The sequence below is a fragment of the Prionailurus viverrinus genome, chromosome B4 (genome assembly GCF_022837055.1).
Source record: "Prionailurus viverrinus isolate Anna chromosome B4, UM_Priviv_1.0, whole genome shotgun sequence".
NCBI classification, from domain to species: domain Eukaryota; kingdom Metazoa; phylum Chordata; class Mammalia; order Carnivora; family Felidae; genus Prionailurus; species Prionailurus viverrinus.
The window spans coordinates 129,606,717-129,612,716 of NC_062567.1; the positions used below are offsets into that span (position 1 = coordinate 129,606,717).

The 6,000-nt window shown below is 48.7% G+C and overlaps 1 protein-coding gene across 9 annotated transcripts in view; it reads right to left on the reverse strand.

Annotated features, from left to right (window-relative positions):
- DMC1 (DNA meiotic recombinase 1) overlaps positions 1 to 843 on the reverse strand; it is a 50,712-nt gene extending 49,869 nt beyond the window's left edge. For 8 of the 9 annotated variants that reach the window (XM_047868289.1, XM_047868291.1, XM_047868294.1 and 5 more), the window contains exon 1: positions 675 to 843. The gene's annotated coding sequence lies outside the window, so the exon portion shown is untranslated. Of the gene's footprint in view, positions 1 to 635 lie in introns of all 9 variants that reach the window. The other variant, XM_047868286.1, reaches the window with a different exon arrangement.
- Positions 844 to 6,000: the final 5,157 nt, after the last annotated feature.

Here is a 6,000-nt window from a genome sequence, read left to right on the forward strand (position 1 = left end):
CCAATATTAGGATACCAATAAGCAGCTACATGAAGTCTCTAACGCTGTGGCGTTCGTTCCAAGATCTCAGGAATCTACAGGGCATGACTGGAGACTGAAGTGCAGCCCAAGCAATCCGTTTTCTTGGTCTACTGCATTTTCTGGCTTCACATCGGAGTCACGCGTGGGGTCCAGCAGAAGGGGAACAAACCACGAAAGGACAGAGAGGTATGACGGCTGCCACCTAATACCTCTAAACAGCAAAATAGCTGAGGTAAAGAGGAGACCACGTAAAAGGAATCTTCTGGAACACTGTCCCCGGATAGGTAAATCAGGTGTATGACCACCACAAATTCCACACTGGCTGTGCTCATGGAAGGAGGAAAAAAAAAAAAAATCGTCCGTGTCTTCTCCCCCTTGATAAAACGAAAAGATGGTTCTGTCTCGAGTGGCCACTGATGGGCTGAAGAGCTGGATCTTAAAGCAGGGTTAGGGCCAAACCCCCGCGCCGCCCGCGGGCATTTTCCGCACCTCCGGTTCCCTCCCAGGGCGGGGACGGGCCGCACAAAGTCACGAGCCCGGGGCCCAGCGGCGACCGCCAAGCGACACCAAAGAAACGGACCCTTGGTTTCCCCTCAGATTCTTCACGCGCTTACCCTTTTTTTTTTTTTTTTTGCCACAAACCCCTCTCGTACCCCACAGTCTCCCCGAGGTTTTCAAGGCGGAATCCCTTCCGCGCCCCCCGCCCGGGCTTTCGAATCCTCCGGGGTTCTGACTCGGAACCCGAAAGCGGAGAGCCGCAGCCCGCGCGTCGCTGACCGCGGGGTTTGGCGCCCACCGACGAAAGTCCGGGCGCGTGCCCGGAGTGGGCGGGCCCACGGTGGGGCGGGGCCGGGGTGGAGGCGGGGCGGAGTGCGAGGGGGTGTGTCCACGGTGGGCGGGTCCCCGGACGCGGCTGGGACGGAGGCGGGGGGCAGAGAGCAAGGGGGTGGAGGGTCCGGCCCTCGGTGGGCGGGGTCCGGGGCGGGGCAGGTATGGGGGAGGAGGGGCTACCGAAGGAGCCTCTCGCGGGGGGTGGGGGCGGGGGCTCCCTAGGGTGAGGGAGGGCTTCTGAGGCGGGGAGAAATGTGCTGAGGAGAGGGGCTCCCCGGAGCTGAGGGAAGTGCTGAAGTCAGGGAGAGGCCTCCAAAGCGGGGGCACTGAGGCGGGCGCTGAGGTGAAGGCGGGCTGCTGTGAGAAAGAAGGGTTCTAAGGTGCGGGTTGTTCCGAGATGGAGAGAGGCCTCTGGGAAGGGGTCACGAGGTGGAAAACCAAGGCGGGGAGGGGGTACTCGGCGACAGGTGCCAGGCAAAATGCTTATCTTACTGGGGACCCCCGGTGAGGAGGTCGAACCTGGGGTCTTAGCCAATGTCCCCGCATTCCTAATCTCTCTCTGTGACACTCTCTCGTCTCGAGGCCCATTCAGGACGGAGAGGAATTTTGCTGCGACTTAACTCGCAACGTGAAATAGACAAGGGCGGCCAAACATATTTCGGTCCAGCTTCTAAATAGACCTTTTAGGGCCGCCTCCTTGCCAGCCCAGCCGTCTCTGGCAGCGTCGCCTTCCTCCCCTGAGACGGTGACTGACTGTTGACAAGAGTCAGGAAGCATTTGAACGAGCATCTGCTGAGGTGGAGGCTACGATGCACATCTGTGCGGACAGTTCTTGGAGTTCAAGCCCCAGTACAGGGCGACGCTTTTCCTTCGGCGTCTGAATCATTTTGCAGGAATAAAGAGCAAAAAAAAAAAAAAAAAAAAAAAAAAAGAAGTTCCCACAATAGCAGTTGGCATTTTATAGGACATTTCCTGCCCCCCCCCCCCCCCCGCAGTGGATTGTTTTAAAGGACCAGCAAATGGGGCGCCTGGGTGGCTCAGTCGGTTAAGCGTCCGACTGCGGCTCAGGTCATGATCTCGCGGTCCGTGAGTTCGAGCCCCGCGTCGGGCTCTGTGCTGACTGCTCGGAGCCTGGAGCCTGCTTCGGATTCTGTGCCTCCCCCTCTCTCTGCCCCTCCCCCGCTCATGCTCTGTCTCTCTCTGTCTCAAAAATAAATAAGAGCATTAAAAAAAAAAAAATTAAAGGGCCAACAAATAACTGCCTCAGCTCTTCAAAGTCTTATTTTCCAGAAACAGAGCCTGTCCTTCGTGTTGAATGGAAACCGATGCCCAGTTTTGGGGTCAACTGGGTAGGGACCGTAGGCTTTCGCCCTGTGACCTCACCTGAAATAACTGTAGTAACTTCTGCACAACTTGTTAGGTGAGGACATCCAGTGTAATGGTAGAGCTGCAAAGAGCACAGCAAGATGATTTAGGGAAATAGAACATATGTAGTTTGGTGTAGTGACAGCTGGGAGAGAGAAATGTTCATAATATTTGAAGGTTGTGTGCAGTACATTTACCGAAAGAAACTGAAATGAGCGTGGTAATGACAGATCCTTGAAATGAGGATAAAAAATCATGTTTGGATAGGATACTGATGAGTGTATGCAACTTAAAAAAATTTTTTTTTAAGCCCAAAACGCAGGATAGTTAAAAAGTACACTTGAAGACATTTCTACTCAAATCAGGACCAAAAAAAAAAAAAAAAAAAAAGTAGCCTTTCCTATCACCTAAAAATTTTGAATATGATGACAGTGGTATTTCAAATCAGTGGGGAAATGATGAATTCAGTGACTGGTGTTGGAACAGCTAGGTAGCCATCTGGAAGAAAAATAAAATTGGAACCAAACTTCACACCTTATACCAAGATAAATGCCAGATGGATCAAGAAATTAAATCTGAATATAATAATAAAAGTGCTAGAAGAAAAGGAGACTTTTTTTTTATTATCTCAGAATAAGAAAAATCTTTTTAAATATGACACAAAACCCAGAAGCCACAAAAGACTTATAAAAACGACCACATTAAAAAAACAAAAACAGAAAAACTTGGGTTCCAAAATGCTACTTTCCTATTTTAGATGCAGAGTCCCGCAAGCCAGAGCTTGTGTATCAATTAGTAATTGTGACAAAAAGCTTTCCCAGTGTCTCAAATCCTTCAGTGAGTCCACAAGTTCTATACAGAATTTTAAAAATTTGTGTCATTTTTATGGGATTCTAAAAACAACAACAACCAGGCAGTGGGAGTACCTGAATTTGAAACCGTTACACTTTAGTGCCCCTCTGTGGACAACTGCCTTATAATCAGAAAAAGGCACATGATCCCACCGTCTGGAAACCGGTGCCTGCGGATGTATGTTCTGGGAGTTTCAAGAGCTCAAATATGAGAAGTGCTTTGGTAGAGAACTAAAGAATGAAAGACCATCATACGCACACAAAAAGAACTTCACTGGGCGCGTCTCCCCTTAAACATAGTTCATCCAAAAGATGTTTACTGAATCCCTACTACTTGTCAGACACTGGGAGGTGTTGAGTACCAGGGTTTATTTTTTTATTTTTTATTTTTTTTTAATGTTTATTTATTTTTGGGACAGAGAGAGACAGAGCATGAACGGGGGAGGGTCAGAGAGAGAGGGAGACACAGAATCGGAAACAGGCTCCAGGCTCCGAGCCATCAGCCCAGAGCCCGACGCGGGGCTCGAACTCACGGACCGCGAGATCGTGACCTGGCTGAAGTCGGACGCTTAACCGACTGAGCCACCCAGGCGCCCCGAGTTCCAGGGTTTAAAGAACAAAGGAGATACAAACCCTAATGGGGCTCTAGATTGGTAAGTTTCTAGGCAATTACAGTGAAACACACAGACACACCCCAGTCATTTGGGGGCTTTCTCATTTATTTAGATTTATTTCCACATTTGAACACCTTCCAACTTCAGCACACAGCTCCCCAGAGAGGCATGCTCCTGACAGTTTATTCAACCAACATTTATTTATTATTTATTTATTTATTTATTTTTTAAACGTTTATTTTATTTTTGAGACAGAGACAGAGCATGAACAGGGGAGGGGCAGAGAGAGAGGGAGACACAGAATCGGAAACAGACTCCAGGCTCTGAGCCATCAGCCCAGAGCCCGACGCGGGGCTCGAACCCACGGACCGTGAGATCGTGACCTGAGCTGAAGTCGGCCGCTTAACCGACTGAGCCACCCAGGCACCCCTCAACCAACATTTATTAAGCACTGCGTGATCCCAGCTCTCTGCTGGAGAAGGAGATGAAGACAGGTCTGGGCAGGTCTCTGCCCTTTAGGGGCCCTGAGTCTAGTAGGGGGAGACAGATACCGAAACAGGTAATCACACACAGGGCAAGGTAAGGTAAGAGATCAGACATGCAGTCGGGTAACAAGGAAACCTTTCCCCGCGGGATCCTCATAGAGGTAGTGACCCGTACTTTGGGGCTGGGAGGATGGGTGAGGGTTTGCTGGCCCGGCCGGGTGGGAAAGGCAGAGGCAACTCAGAGGCTCTTTTAGGGAACTGCAAGTGGTTTTGCTGGAGTGGAAGGTGCTAGGGAGAAAGCAGCTCTCAGAAGCAAAGGAGAGAAGCTCAAGGTAACATTTGATGACAGTCCACACTCATAGCACTTACTCCTTTCCACAGATTAATGCAACCACTCGTCACAAAGACAGCATGAGGTAGGGACTATTATTACCCCTATTTACAAATGAGGACACTGAGGCATCACAAGTTTCAATAACTTGCTCAAGGCTCACAGTCTGGCTCCTGTGCCCATGTTCTTAACCAATCCACTAAACCAGTATATGGCAGACCCTGTATATTCATATATGATTTTTTTTTTTTCATTTATAGGAGCCTGGGTTTTTTTTTTTTTTTTTTTTAACGCTTATTTATTTTTGAGACAGAGAGAGACAGAGCATGAATGGGGGAGGGTCAGAGAGAGGGAGACACAGAATCTGAAACAGGCTCCAGGCTCTGAGCTGTCAGCCCAGAGCCCGACGCGGGGCTCAAACTCACAGACCGCGAGATCATGACCTGAGCCGAAGTTGGCCGCTTAACCGACTGAGCCACCCAGGCGCCCCTATAGGAGCCTGGTTTAAGCACACTTAGGAGTGGCAACTGAGCCAGGCTTAACATAGTACAGCTCAGCCATTTACTAGCTGTGTAGTCTTGGGGACATTAACGTCTGTGCCTTAATTTTCTCATCTGAAAACCAATAATGATAATAGTACTGAGTTGTTGTGAGAATTAAATTAATACACTTGAAGTATTTGGGCTGCTGTGTGAAGAATGGATTGAAGGGGGCAAGAGACAGAGGGCAAGAATGAGTACCTAGGAGAAGACTGTATAAGTCAAAGCCGGGGGCGACTTCATCCAAGAAAGGCCTCTTGAAAATGGGGAAAGTTGTGCCTCATGCGCAGGGCTATAGTGAGAAGGCAATAAAATAATGTGTGAAAACATGCTTAAAAGTGTTTAGTTCAGGGACACCTGGCTGGTTCAGTTGGTAGAGTGTGAGACTCTTGATCAGGGCGTTGTGAGTTGGTGCCCCACGTTGGGTGTAGAGATTACTTAAAAATAAAATCTCAGGGGCGCCTGAGTGGCTCAGTCGGGTAAGCGTCCGACTTCAGCTCAGGTCATGATCTTGCGGTCTGTGAGTTCGAGCCCTGTGTTGGGCTCTGGGCTGATGGCTCGGAGCCTGGAGCCTGCTTCGGGTTCTGTTTCTCCCTCTCTCTGCCCCTCCCCTGTTCATGCTCTGTCTCTCTCTGTCTCAAAAATAAATAAACGTTAAAAAAAAATAAATAAATAAAATCTCAAAAAAATTATTTAGTTCATAGTAAATACCTTTAATTGTTTTATTATGGATAATTTTTAATATATACAAAGGTAAAATAATACATTTCCATCACCCAGATTCAACAAGTTTTAACACACGGCCAATCTTTTTTTTTTTTTTTTTAATGTTTATTTATTTTTGAGAGAGAGAGAGAGAGAGCAGGGGAGGGAGAGGGAGAGGGAGACACAGAATCCAAATCAGGCTCAGCACAGAGTCCGAGGCTGGGGTTGAACCCATGAACCACAGGATCATGACCTGAG